Genomic DNA, 14,208 nt, shown 5'->3' with positions numbered 1-14,208 from the left:
ACGACTGTGCGTCATTCGGTGATTTATACCGAGTAGAAACGTCGGAATTTATGTCGGGAGAACTCCCGGGGGTACGATCCACTCGCACCGATTTCCTCCTGTAACGCTTCTGTGTCGTCACACGCATTCGAAATAGATAAGGACAGTTTTATATAGATAAACGCGAATTTGGATTTTGCGCAATCTTCTCGGCGAAATCTCTCGTATTCGCAAAGACGCAAATGTATAGAGTGTCACGAATAAACGAGATAACCATTCAAACGGCATGCAATATTAGAATTTAGAATCAATCTTATAAAATGTGTACAGCCGGGACAAGAGTACACCTTGCGAGAGAGAGGAAGAGAAAGGCAATGGGTGAGGGCACGTCTTGTATTAAAATTAATATTATTGTCGACCACGTGTTGCGCCGTTGGACGAAACTGGAAGAAAACTGAAGAGCCGACCGGTATCAGCGTTTCCGAACACGTCCGGGGTCCGCAAACGTTGCATTTCGATTTCCATTTCCGAGAGAAAACAAAATACATCGATTGTTTGCTTATCCGTCTGTCGGCCGACTGCTTGCAAATAGCTCGCGCATACATACATCATCACAGGACATTTTTTCGCAAATATATTTGTTAGTGCGTCGACGATGTTTGTCGGAAAAAAAGTGTTAACGCTTCGCACTGACAAATTTGTGTAAAGATAAACAAAGAGATTCTAGAGTCCATCGATGATTTTTTTATATATTTTTTCGATTGGTTCAAATTCGTGTACGTGCGTACGGGGAACGCGCGCCCCTTCGCGTTCCTTCGACCGCTTGTACCGTGAATATATCGCGGTTATCTCGCGAATTGCTGCCGTTCGTCGGTCGGGGTCACGGTATCTCGCCTCCCCTTTTAGACGTCACCGACTTACGCCCGCCTATTACAACCCCGCTTTTTATATTTTGCATTGTACCCCGCCGGCGTAATTTACCGTAACGGCGCTCGCTTCTTCCTTCACCGGGATGTCCTATATCGCCACGACCCTTTCACCATTTTTCTTTTGTCCTCTCGATTTCGCGTCCCGCCGTCGCGTCGCGACTCATTGCTGATTACGAGTCGTTCTCCGCGGTGCTTAAGTAGGCACTTTTGTGCGCAAAACGGAATACGCAATTCTGTAGATTAGAAGAAGCTCAAATAAAGACGATGTATCCATAGTATACAGTAACGCACAGAGAGAGAGAGAGAGAGAGAGAGAGAGAGCATTTATATTTATATTTAATAATGTTGAGAAATATTTCTACTGCCACGTATTTTCTGCTCTTTGTAAGATGAAATAATAAATATATAGCGCAATATGCAGAAATGCGAGATTAAAGAGAGGCAATCTGTTTTCATAAATTGCAGAAGGTTCCCAATCCTCGTGCAAAAAGCGCGAGAAGAATTTTCTATTATCGTGAAACAAAGTTAGTCACTATAAGAAGATTATTCTGAGATGAAAGGCGCGAAAAGAATTTTTGTTATCATCGGACAAAGCTAGCTTCTACAAAGAGGATTGTATCAACGAAGCTTATATGCCGTACCATCTCCTTTGTCGCTCTGCGAGTTCGTTTTTTATTTGTATTTTTTCCTCCAGAGAGCATATAAATTATCTGAGTAAATTATAAACAGAGAATAAGTGGCCGTTAAGAGAAAATACGGTCTATATTTCACGAGAAAAAAAGAAGTTTTTCTCTTTTTATAAATTTGACGACTTTCTTATTACTCCTTGAAAACCACGAGTTTTCTGGCGGCAGCGTCACTTTAAATTCTAATCAAATGGGGTTAACGGCGAGGGGCGCGTTGAGGATATATAGTAGCTTTTCCTTCTGATTCCTCGACACATTTATTTTTCCTTCCCCCTCGGTCGACACCGTTTTGTCACGGATCGGCAATGGTGGATTGGGACCTTCCTCTCTTTTGTTCCCTGCACGATCCCGGTTAGGGGCTGCAGTTACACAGGAGCAGCGAAATCATTCTGCCGACGCCGCGCCACTTTGCCGCAAACGAACTTTCGCCGCCGTAAAAAGTAAACCAGCCAAACGCTCGTAAAAGTTAAGGAGGTAAGGATTGCGGAGTTTTTCAAGGCCGGCGCGGCTGATCGCGCTCGTCGAACGATACAGAGTGGCACATAGAAGCATACAAGCATACGAAGTCCAGCCTCGTAAACTTGCGTCTCTTGTAAAGTTTTGTTCGGAGGAAAATTATTTACATTAAGAAAATATATTTTAGATATGGAATTGTTGTAGATCATATTTTAAATATAATTTATTGACCGATTATTTTTCGATATGTATATACGGATTCGAGTCTCGAATGAATTTACTGGAAACGACTACTTTTCAATATGCCGTTGTGTACAACATCTCTTGCGGACGCGGAGGAGCCACGAATCATCTTCTTCCCCAATCATTTTAATTGATCGACTTCCGCTCCAGGGTCCGGAGAACCACGTTGTTAAGTCGTCGGACGAGGGCTCAGACTATTGTCCGCTTCGATAATCGATGGCGCGCGTCTCCGCTCCCGACGGTTCTTAACCGTTGATAATTAGGAAAGGAGGCTCGAAGTGGTACGTGGGGGAGAGAGTACCTCGTAATTTTCCAGCCGGACGGAGATGAAACGCGGATCTTTAGCATCCTTTCTACTTCATAACGACTGCCCCATTATCTGGCCGTCGAGCGCGAGGAGCGTATTCAAGAGTGACTTGTACTCTTTTCGAGACGCATGACGATCGGCGTGTCTGCTGAAAAGTTATAGAGGAGGTGAAAAGGGAGGAGGAACAGACGGAAAAGGGAATGAAAAAGAAAGGAGAAGCGTACGCTATTGTCTCGAATTGAATTGATCGTTGTAAAAAGGACGTGAATCAACATTTTTTTACCAGCCAGAAAAATCAGACTTTTCTTTAGAAAATGTATCGCACTGTTGCGAATGCGTAATAACTAGAAGAATATTCTCCGATTGTATTTTATCTTGTAATAACTTGCCTGAAGAGAATGGAGGCTCTAGTAATGGTGGGCGCAATTAACGTCTTCTTTTTTCCATTTTACTTCCCTCTTTTTATTTTTGCGTGACCTTTTTTCCGATGTCTCGTTCGATTCCATTTCACGGTACATGGTTTTCGGCTATGTTATATCAAGAAATAACTTGCTTTTTAGGCGCAATTAATGTCGTCTTTCACCCTTACGACCGTATGAAGGCGAGTCTGCGCTTCGACCCTTCGGCCTTTACTCTTTTCCACCTTTTTTCGGGAAAGTCTGGATTAGTCTCTTTATTTCTCTCTTTCTCTCTCTCTTTTTTCTCACTGTCTTTTCTGTTGACTTCTAACTGCTTTTTCTCGTCGGCTGTTCACCAGCTCGTATTTCTTCTTCCTCCATGACGAACTCTTTGCAACCCTTCGTCCGTTGTACACGCGCGTGGAAGAGAGTTTTTGCGAGAATTTTGTTTCTTTGCGCTTGAAAACTCGTCGATAGTTTAGGGAAAGAGAAGGGAAGGAACGCGTGTTTAACTTTAACCACGTTGTTCCGCACATATGCTCTTGCAACTTTTTATAGTTACTGTACACACTGCGCTCCTTGAAAATCGAAACCGCTTACGTATACAGACGAGTGCTTTTTCAAATGGTAATTAACTTTATCACAATATGGAGAGTCTGCATATCGAGCATATTGCGATCTGTTATCTTTATTCTGTACTCTTTCTCTGTAATTTGTAGATCATTTTCGAACTTTAAACAACCACGATTTCACGTTGTCGTTCAAGATCGGTACATATCGTCTCGATTATGGAAAAGATATTCTCTCGATTATGGCAAAGATATTTCTTCCGTTCAGAAATATCTTTGCGGGACCGATACGGGACAAGATTGTTGCGGACTCTTCTCATGAATCATCGAGCATGCACTGACGCAGAGACCGAGTGAAGCTCATGTCTTATTACAACCCGGTACATTTAGCGCGACGCGTGGAATTACCCGGCGAAAATCGAGGGAATTAATGGTTAAACGGATTCCGAGGGGGCCGTCCTGTAATTTTATGCGCGATGTCGTCTCTACCTGCGCGAATATTCACGTGTGCGTACCTCCGTGCCGTGCCGGTGTGCACGTGCAGGCGTACGAACAATACGCGAGGCACCTTCTCGCGAGGTTAATGCATATAGCGTTGAAAATGCGGCGGTACAGCCGTATTGTTCCGCCCGGTATTATTGGAGTTAAATGCTTCATATTACGCACGAATAAGTTAATATACTGCCGCTCCGCGCGCGCAAAGGGCCATCTTGCGTGTCTACATGGTGACCCCGGCGAATTTTCGCTTTGCATTTATATCGTAAGGAAGAAAATAAAAAGAGCAGCGGAGAGAAGTTGATGCACTTGAATGCCGCTTGTAATCCGACGTTGGTACAATATTGAAGCTGTAATACAACTGCGACGGCTCAAGAAAGTAGTTATTTTTAATGCAACTGTCACTCGCAAGTAGATACGGCCAGTAAAAGTCAGACGTTTCTACGTCTGCGATATAGGTCGAGTACTGTGTTAAAAATAATGCCTTAATCTAAACTAAAGATTGCGAAACGTTTTAAATTCTACGATGAATCTTCAGCGTTTCCGTGATTTTGATGCATATTATTGTAATGAAAAATTTTTATTACTGGCAAAAGCAGAAAGCGCGTAAACGTGAGAAGGACCGTACCAGCGTTTATGAGGAATTCAAACGAATTCGAAGTGGTAGAAATCGCTGGGTCAAACCGGATCGCGGAAGAGAATTGAACAGATCGGTGTTAAGGGCGAGACCAGTCGTAATTCAGGGATGTCGGTAACGCTTTACGGCGTTTCGCGCCGCAATCTCGACGCGCGTCCGGTTTTACGATTTTAATGCGAGAGGGGAGGAGTTTTACAGCGGCCGCCGAACGCCTCGGCATCGGCAGATCGAACCGAGCGATTGGCCGCTTTCAATAAAACGTCCGCGGGACGTGTACACGCAGCCCACGAGAAAGAAATTGAACGGGCAAACGAGTGCAGTCCCGTTCGACGCGCGAAACTCCGAGGAAAATGTTATCCCGCGCTCTCGTAGAGACACGTTTATCAGTCGCCCGATTAATTATGCACGCGCGATTTACGCATATTGAGCGTCGTACAGACAATGTCGTCGCTTCTACTTCCTGATTCCACCCGCTTGATGTTTACGGAATCGATTTCTTAAACAGGTACCCCGGCATTGAGCCCGTAATGATAATATTATCGTTTGTAAATTGCGCAAATGCGGTAGTACCGTGTTATTGCATTCTAATAGATTAGCAGCAATTATTATTAACGTGTCGCTGCCAACATTTCACGCACACGATTTTTAGTGAACTATCTTTGAACTTAGCATTGTAAATGCAATTGCATATGAACGAGATTTTAGTTTAAATTCGTATAACAATGGTAATAACCGCCAACGACAGAATTAGAAGCTTTATAACACTTTAATGAACATATTATCGATCGCGATCTTAATAATAATAACAATAATTTTTACAAAATGTGAAAAAAATGTCAAAATTGATTCTCAGTAAATTTATACTGTCAATTTGACAATAATTTCAATGTAACAATACGCGCATTGAAAACCCAAGAAAAGAAAATAAAGTGATAGATTTATGTATCTTTCTCAGGCGCTTTAACCCCTATTTATTCTTTCACGTTATTTTAAACGGATAAAATTTTCTAACGATGCTGCACGCTGAAAATTCTGAATGTAAACTTTGTATAAAATCGACGGAAGAGAGAGGGGGGGGGGAGGGCAAAGGAGATAGGAGGCGACGGAAAAGTTTAGGAATTCCCTAGCTATAATGCTAATAGCGGTTGTTTATTAGCAGGGATGGAGAAACCAGACGTCTGCCTCCCCTCCTTCTCTCTCTCCCTCTTTCTCTTCCGGTCTACATAATCACTTCTAAATAAGTCCAGTAAATCTACCATCCTCTCTCTGGGAGCATAATCTCGCCTAACAGTATATGTAATACTAACGAACCGGCACGGCGCGCGGCGCGGCGCGGAATAATGCAGATTTTATCGACGGCACGTTGTTTGCGGCGAATTGAAAAAACTGCATCCTTGCAGCTACCATCCCTTTACTTTCTTCCCCGTCTCCCCTCATCCTGTCTCTCCTCGGAGCTGACTTTCCCTTGCCACGGGCTGTTCTATCTTTTTTTTCCCTCTTCGCCCCTCCCGGCCTCACTCTCACGCTTCTTTTTCCCGCGGAAACCATCCGGGCGATCGCGCGGAAACACACCGTAATTACTGCCCCACGAAACTGATTAATTATGCGGGGATGGATCGCGGCGCGCGCGGAAGAGAGAGCTTTTTTTCGGTCGCGCTTGCTGCCAGCACTTTTATCTCGTCCGCTTTTTTTAAGCCCCTCCCCCTCCTCCCGTTCCTTTGCGTCGTAAACTCGACTGGTGGCATCTCATCGTTCTATCTTGCGATCTCTCTTCTCTCGACCCGCTTCATCCACGTTCTACCTTCAGATGCGTCCGGGATCGTTTAATTCTCCCTCTTCTTCAATACGAAGCTATCGTGCTGAAAAGTATTAGCGCGTTAGCTTCACGCTTCTGCACGATATTTGATAGGAGATTCGACAGACTTTTATGTTTATTAAATTTCATTTGGAGATATTAGTTCTTCACTTCAATTTTCATGTTTGATACATTTAAAAGAGAGATTACCTCTTTCTCTTTCCTTAAGCTATTTATTTATAATGTTTATTTGATATATATATTTTTGTATTGAAAACCATGAACGTGACAATTCTTTTTGAAAAGTTGCATTTGAAAGATTCAAACCACTTTCATTATTTTTATAATTAATTTCTACGTTTTTGTAGAAAGAGAGAGAGAGAGGGAGACGGATAAAGCGCGATGAGAGGCCGTACCGCGTAAGTGTGCATAGAGAGAAAAATCCCGGGGATAGAGTTGTCTGAATGCGTCGTTCTGAAGGCAAAGAGAGTTGTACTCTCTCTTTCTCTTTTTTTTCTTTATCTCCTGTCTGCTATCTTTGCAGTCTTTTAGCCGAGCGGGTTTTGGCGTAAACCGATCCCGCTTACCCCTCGTCGTCCCGCTTACGCGCGATCCACCTTCCCAGCCGTTCTAAAATTTCGTAATTCAGTTCGCCTTTCTTTTTTTCTTCTTTTTACTCCTCGTTGGAAACGAACTTTCGGACTGAAAGGCCGCGATGATCGATAAATTCGTATTATGCGCGGAGCTTTCCTCTCGCAACTCGATGATGAAGCTCCCACGGCTTAAACGCCACCCTTCTCGAACTGTATTTTTTCCCTCCCACGATAATGTTATGCGCGATTAACCGGATGTTTATACTGCGACGGCGCGGCTTGATGGATTCTCGATTAACGATGCCGTCAAGTTAATCCGAAATAGCGTCACTCCAGAGGAAATTGCATCGAAGAGTACTATTAGTCCTGTCATTTATAACTATTTATAAGATCTATACTATATATATTTATTTAATATATATAATATTAAAAAACTTAAATTTAGTTATGTAAATAAGTATCTAAACGTTAAATATCTAAAATCATCTTAAATATTTAATCTGTTATTTAATATATGTATAATTATTTTGATTGACTGACTGGTTAGGAAAGATCATAATTTTCTCTGACTTTAAATATATTGATAATTTGAAATAGAATGTAGTTTTTCGTAAAATAATTTTTAATGTTAACGTTGAAAAACTAGAATTACTATCAAAGGTGTGTATCTTTGTCAATTTTGTTAAAAATAAACAAAAACTGAGAGTTTCACATGCGACTTGGAAAATCTCGTGATCGCTTTCGAAGGTCCGTGGGATAATTGTGTTTGTTCTGCACTGTTGATGTTCGATCTTTATTAACTGGACCGTGGAAAACCGAATTACGAAGGGCGAAAGGAAGTTGGCCGAGAAACAACATTCGCCGGTCAGTAGAACATAAAAAGAAGTGCAAGAGAAAAATCGACGCCCTTCGGACGGCTTTTAGTCGTTTAAATCGCACTTAATTGCAACACGAAGGAGATTTCTCTTCTAGCACGAAATTAGTGTTATTAAGAATCTGGATACAGATGTGTTTGGGTTCTGTATTTGGATAGATTTATTTGCGTTTGTTATTTGTGAGATACATTTACCTTTCTGCATATCTGGATGTAATTGATATTTTCTGACGACAATACAAGAAATCTATACATTGAATATTAATATATAAAGACGCATAATGTTAGTAACATTAATATCCTGGTATAAGTTTAATTGATTTTATTAATTTAATATGTAAATGTATTAACATAGTTTTATATCAAATATAAATATGACTCCAAAAATAAAAAATCGATTGGATATATTTAGATAACTACTCATTTATATCTGCACTTTGTTGTCTTCTTTCTCTCTCTTTTTCTCTTCTCATTTAGAAATAATATTTTATATAAGTAATGGAGTGGAGTATCTATATCTAGTCGCCTCATCCTCAACAACGCTAGATGAGGTAAACCTTTTAGTGGTAGAAGGAGCGTCATAAGTCAGACGTTACGTAAATGATAAGCGACGCGGATGGTGGGTCGAGGGAGGGGATAATAATATGCTTTCCTGCGAAATGGTTCTCCGCTTTGGGAAAGAACAAGGAGAGACGAAAGCACCGTATCTCTTCTTCTTTTTATTTAAGTATATTTATTTAACGGCGCCGAGAGAAAGAGAGGGAAAGAGGCGCGTCGTGTGCGCGAGAAGAGTGGAGAAAAATAGGTAGACGGGGAGGGGGGAGGAGGGGGATAAGGGTGGATAGCCGTTGTCGCTCCACGTGAAAGTCCTTCCGGCCGAGACGCTGCACGAGCGCCAAAGTGCCCTCGAGGGCGCACTGCGGACTCCTGCTGGACGCAGAAGGGCCATACCGGGGGTAGCCTAACAGCCACGTACACAATGCGCCGCGCAACCCGCCTCATTCGGAGGGCGGCGAGCAGCCTTTACGTGTGTGTACAGAGAGAGTGTCCTGCGAAGCTGCCGCGTGTTCCGTGAGCTGCCGCGGTTGCCTCGAGCGAAACCGAGAAAAATGGTTGCCGTTTCAATATCAACCACGTCGCTACGGAGTTATTTAGCACGGTGAATTAGAGGGCCTAGGTGAATTGGGAGTTTTCGGCGATGTAAATGGACGCCACGAGGTGTTTCCATTTGTCAGACAACTTTGAACTGAAACATTTTTTAAATTCGATACTTAAATAAGTCATGAGCAGATCCTCGTCAAGACAAATTCAATTCACAGACAAAAATTTATAGTAGAATTGCCGCGCTTGTGTAAGAGGGTACAGTGTATATTTTATCCGCAATAGTGCACACACGTGCAGTGTTTCCGACAATATGGCGGGCTATCGGATGGTTTCTCTACTCGCGCAGCTGCAAGCGGAACATCGTGCACCTAAGAGCATTACCACGATAAGAATAAAATGGCGATTCTTAGTGTTCTTTGGCGTCCTCGCGTTAACATTTATGAGTAACAGACGCGATCTTGGAAGCAATCTTGAAGCAATTATTCCTGTAGGAGCTTTTCTTGTTAGACGGTGGCAATGTTTCAGCTTTCTCGAACGTGGTCCGTAAAATTTTTTGCTAAAAAACGTGCACGGTGTTCCTCTATTTTAGATTATACTCTGGTAAAAATAAAATTTTGCAATATTTTCTCACGAAAATAATATCGATACCGTGCAAAGCCTTTTGTGGACTTTGTGCTGAGACAATAAGATGTGGGGAGCTGTATCGAACTGCGGAACGTTCTTTTTTAAAATTAGATCGGAGGGCAACCACATGGTGGTAGCATGTTGACGCTTACATTGAGAAAGGGGAGAAGGGATTGCAGGCAGTGACGCGCAAGGGCGAAAATGTCGGGTGCGGCATATTTTCGAACGTTATATGGTCCGGGCGAGCGTATTATACGGCGGCAAGAGTCCGGGCGTGTATTTATGTTGATAAAGCCGGGGTTGGCGGACGTGATAAAGCTAAAAACTAGGGGAAAGACGTTCGTAATTCTGTCCACACGTGCTTTATCACGTGACTCTGCGGTGACGTCAAATTGCGGCCGGGAGGATCTCTCGCCAATACCGCAATTGCGCGCCGCGATAAATCTTATGAAAATGTTTGCCACGTCGTGTTTGCGCAGCGTATACATGCGTTGCAGAATAATAATATTTTTGAGTGAAAATTTTCTTTGAGCTGGAATTATTAATTTTACGAGATGTTAATGATAATAATAGTTCTGCGAAGAGTTTCTTCCAGCTGGAATTATTAGTTTTGTGAGAAAAACATTGGAATATTAATGCTAAGTGACGTGCGAATAAATATAATCTTACTCGCTAATTAATTTAAAGTGAACCTCAGTGAAATTTCAGCCTTGGAATTTAGTTATCAAGCTTCTCTCTCTCTCTCTCTCTCTCTCTCTCTCTCTCTCAGTGCTGACAATTAAAGAAGTTCTGTTCGGAGGAAGTGTGGCGCGGGTAATTGGCATCAGTTTTCGAGACATGGAGCTCGATTGCGTTAGATTCATTGTCGCAACTTTCTTTTTATTAGCAAACAACGTACTTTAGCACCGTACCGTTATATAGTCCCCTGTACGGTTGAACGTTAGTGCACAGTCACTACTGCAGGTGCACATGTTCTTGCACAGCTGGGAGCTCGTTTATGCACCTGAAACTGCACGGCAACCCTTTTCAACCGTTCCGCCGCCTCACCTCGCTCCCCTCTCTTCCCGCCCGGTAATCCTAACGTTTGATTGCGCCCATTACGGCTGAAGCACCTAATACGTAACTTTCGAGACTCGTGCGATAGGTCGGTGCACCAGCCGGCTAAAATCGATTTCACCTGTGCCTGCTTTCTCATCTAACCTTCTCCTGCCACTTTTAACCTTCTCTTTCTCACGGCTGCTCTGTCTTTCATGTTTATATCTGCTCTAATATTAATATGAAAAACAGAAAGAATCAAACTCCTTTTTATATGCTGTGTACGTTTCCTTATTTATCTAATTTCGATGAGATGTTCTGCAAATATTTTCATATAACATAATATTTACGAAATACTAAAGGAGAATCTTCTTTTCGTTAAGCACTTTTAAGACCATTTCCGTTTGGTATCTGGAATTTTTAATTACTGTAGTTAAATATAGACGTTTATATCTCGGGAATATTAAAATTTGTCTACTTATTAACTTTACTTTTGAATTTTACATTATTATTTCGTTTGTTATGTTTTGGAATTGTAATGATTGGTGTCAATATCTCCCTCAATAATTCTTCTTGTATTTCAATCCCTCTTTTACAAATTTCAACCCTGTAATTACAGTCTCCCATCTTCATTCTTTCACGGCAACTTTCTTTTACCCCGTTTACCTTTGTACGTCCGGTCTTGCTTCTCCATGTCTTGTTGACCGACTGAGAGAGGAGAGGGAAATGGAAACCCCGCGTGGAAGGGGGGGGGTGGACGAGAGAAGAGGAGTCGAGTTCTGTTTGCGGGCCGACATTAAACATTCAAAGGGACGGCAAAAAAGAAGATGCATTTGCGTCCCGCACTGCAACTGCGGGCTCCCGGAAAAAAACATAAATAATTCAAGAGTTTTTACGGGACTGTCGGGAGTTGGTCGCCGGGCAGTGCGAAGGGGATTTGAGAGGGGAGGGAGGGGATGATGGCGAGATTCGCCACAAGAGCGAGTGATTTGCGGGGGTGATAAGGGCGCTGGACAGTCATGAAACCTTGGCCGAGTAAACGGCCGAAAAATGATGCCGAGTCCCGGCCGATGCAGTTTCGCCTGCGCCAAAGCTACGAAAAGCCGATAATGTTTTTCGATGTAGGGCAGATTTTGCACGACGGAATATCTGCTGGAAAGTTGTTTATGGAATAACCGGCACGGACCATCCCGGCAGATGTGTTCGCAGCGTTGCAATTTTCGAATAAAACCTTGCGCCGAAAATTTAATGTTTGTTACCGTAGTTGTCACGGTGCGGTGGCGTATTTTCGAACGATGGAAAATCACACGCGTTAAATCATTTAGTTGCATAACATTTTTTTTCACAGTTTTTTCACCGGCTACATATTTGGGAGTTTATATTTTTCAGAATTTCCAAATTTAAATTCACGAAAGAACGTTCGCGCGGAGATTCAATCGACGGACTTACGCAGTGATCGTACTATTCATTTCCTGCCGTTGCCATTTGCCTGGAGAAAATCCAGGCCAGAATGCCCTGAAATCGACGATTGCCTGTAACGTCATTGCCAGGAATATCGATCTCGATGCAGCTGGCGGCCAAACAAATCTTAGCTGGAGCTAATTCGGCTTTTCCGTAGGCAAATTGTCGATATGTAACGTACGAAATCCAGTTTCGGTTCTAGTACGCGTCTAAAAATTGCCGGCGAGTCGTGTGCCATCGAATTCGAAATCGTTCGAGGCGCGTGTTATTTGGTTGCGCGTGGGAATCAAATATTCGTAACCGCGGCTGTAAATATTTTCGCGCGGGACTCGCTTTATTTATTTATTTTTTCATCGAGACTTTACAAAACGCAATTTTATTCTCGATCGTCCGTAGTTGCGTCCATGAACAACGTCGGCCGTTACTTCTATGATGTACTCTATGAAACGTCAAAAAATTATTCTTAAATGTTTGTGGCAAAGATAATAGCTTTTGTGAAGGTTTCACAGAGAAGAGTATAACAATTAACAGATTTCAAAAGTGGCGCGTATTTTCTATTGACTGTAATTGCTATAATTTGATAAATAAAAAGATAGCGATTTTCTCGATAGCGTTAGTATTATATTGCATTTAATACATTAACGATCGAAGACTAATTTATTACGTTTTCTAACGAAAATTTAAAAAAGAATTTATTTTAACAGAAACTCAATATGTATATTTCTTATCAATATACATTTAAAATTGAAAAGTAGAAATGCAGGAAACTTCTGAAGAAAAATTCATCAAAACACGCCTATGAGTTCTGCGAAATGAGACTTGCGGTAAGAGACTCTCTGTATACACAAGCAAATTGAAGTAAGTAAAGTTAAGCGCCCTAAGGTAATTTAATTTGTTTCTTTCGAATATTCCTCGATATTCTCCATCTCCTCCTGTTTCTCCTCCTCTACGAAGCATCGAAGTATCTCTGCGAAACTTCAACTGCGACTTGGTATTAATCTTGTTAGACATTTTCTTTTAATAACCGGCCGGAGTGCCTGCTGTTAATTAAGGCGAATTTACACGTGGGAGGGGGGAGAGGCGTTTACACGGGACGAAATTCTTTCGCGGCGAGAATCGCGAGATTCCAACGTGCGTGAATATAGGAATCGACTAGATAAGGACAGTCGGATTGCAATCGGGAGATCGAATGTGTGTTACGAGCATTCGACATCCTCGCGCGGCGACAGTAACGCTCCGAGCGTAACGCAAGGCTTTCCGTTTCAAAAACTCAGTATCTCCACTCGATGTTCTCGTTTCGTATATACCGTGACATGCAATAACAGAACTGGAAATAGCAAGCCTTTGAAAAATCACGAACTTGATACATTTATTTTTTGCGCAATATTTTCCACTCATTCAATTGCTAAACGCCACTCTCCATTTGAAGTCATAATGATAATGCACGATACAATCTCTAGAAATGTTGTAGCTTCTCTGAACTTCGTGTTCTATTGGCATTTCGTAGTCATACAAAAGGTCGGTGTGCGGCAAATACATTTTATTGAGATTTGCATATTCCTCGAATGTGTCCAAATCAATTAAATGTCGCTCAACGTTATCCTTCTTGACGATCCCAATTGGCCGATGTCTCTAACTAAAACGTTTTATGTGGAACTCGATCTTATTATATGTTGTGCTACTATAGTCATGAATTCCCCGGCACCGAATGGCCGCGCATACCAAGATGGAATTATTAGTCGGCGGGATATGCCGCGCGCAATTTCGGAATATCTGCCGTTCGAAGGATCCGACGACGAAGTCGGGAATCACGGGAGGGCTGGGCGAGAGAGAGAGACCCTCCCGGGGTTTCGGAGGTTCCTATCGGGGAAAGTTTTAACGGCGCTTCATTAAGCAAAATAGTTTCATACGTACGATCGTACATGCGGCGCGACGCGTCGGTATTCGAGTTTTGGGTGGGGGGGAGGGAGGGGAGAGAAAGGGCAGGGGGCGAGAGCGAGTTCGAACGCGACGGGAAACGGGA

Source organism: Wasmannia auropunctata, unplaced genomic scaffold, assembly GCF_000956235.1.
Source record: "Wasmannia auropunctata unplaced genomic scaffold, wasmannia.A_1.0 LD336037.1, whole genome shotgun sequence".
Taxonomy (NCBI): Eukaryota; Metazoa; Arthropoda; class Insecta; order Hymenoptera; family Formicidae; genus Wasmannia; species Wasmannia auropunctata.
This window is presented reverse-complemented; position numbering follows the sequence as displayed.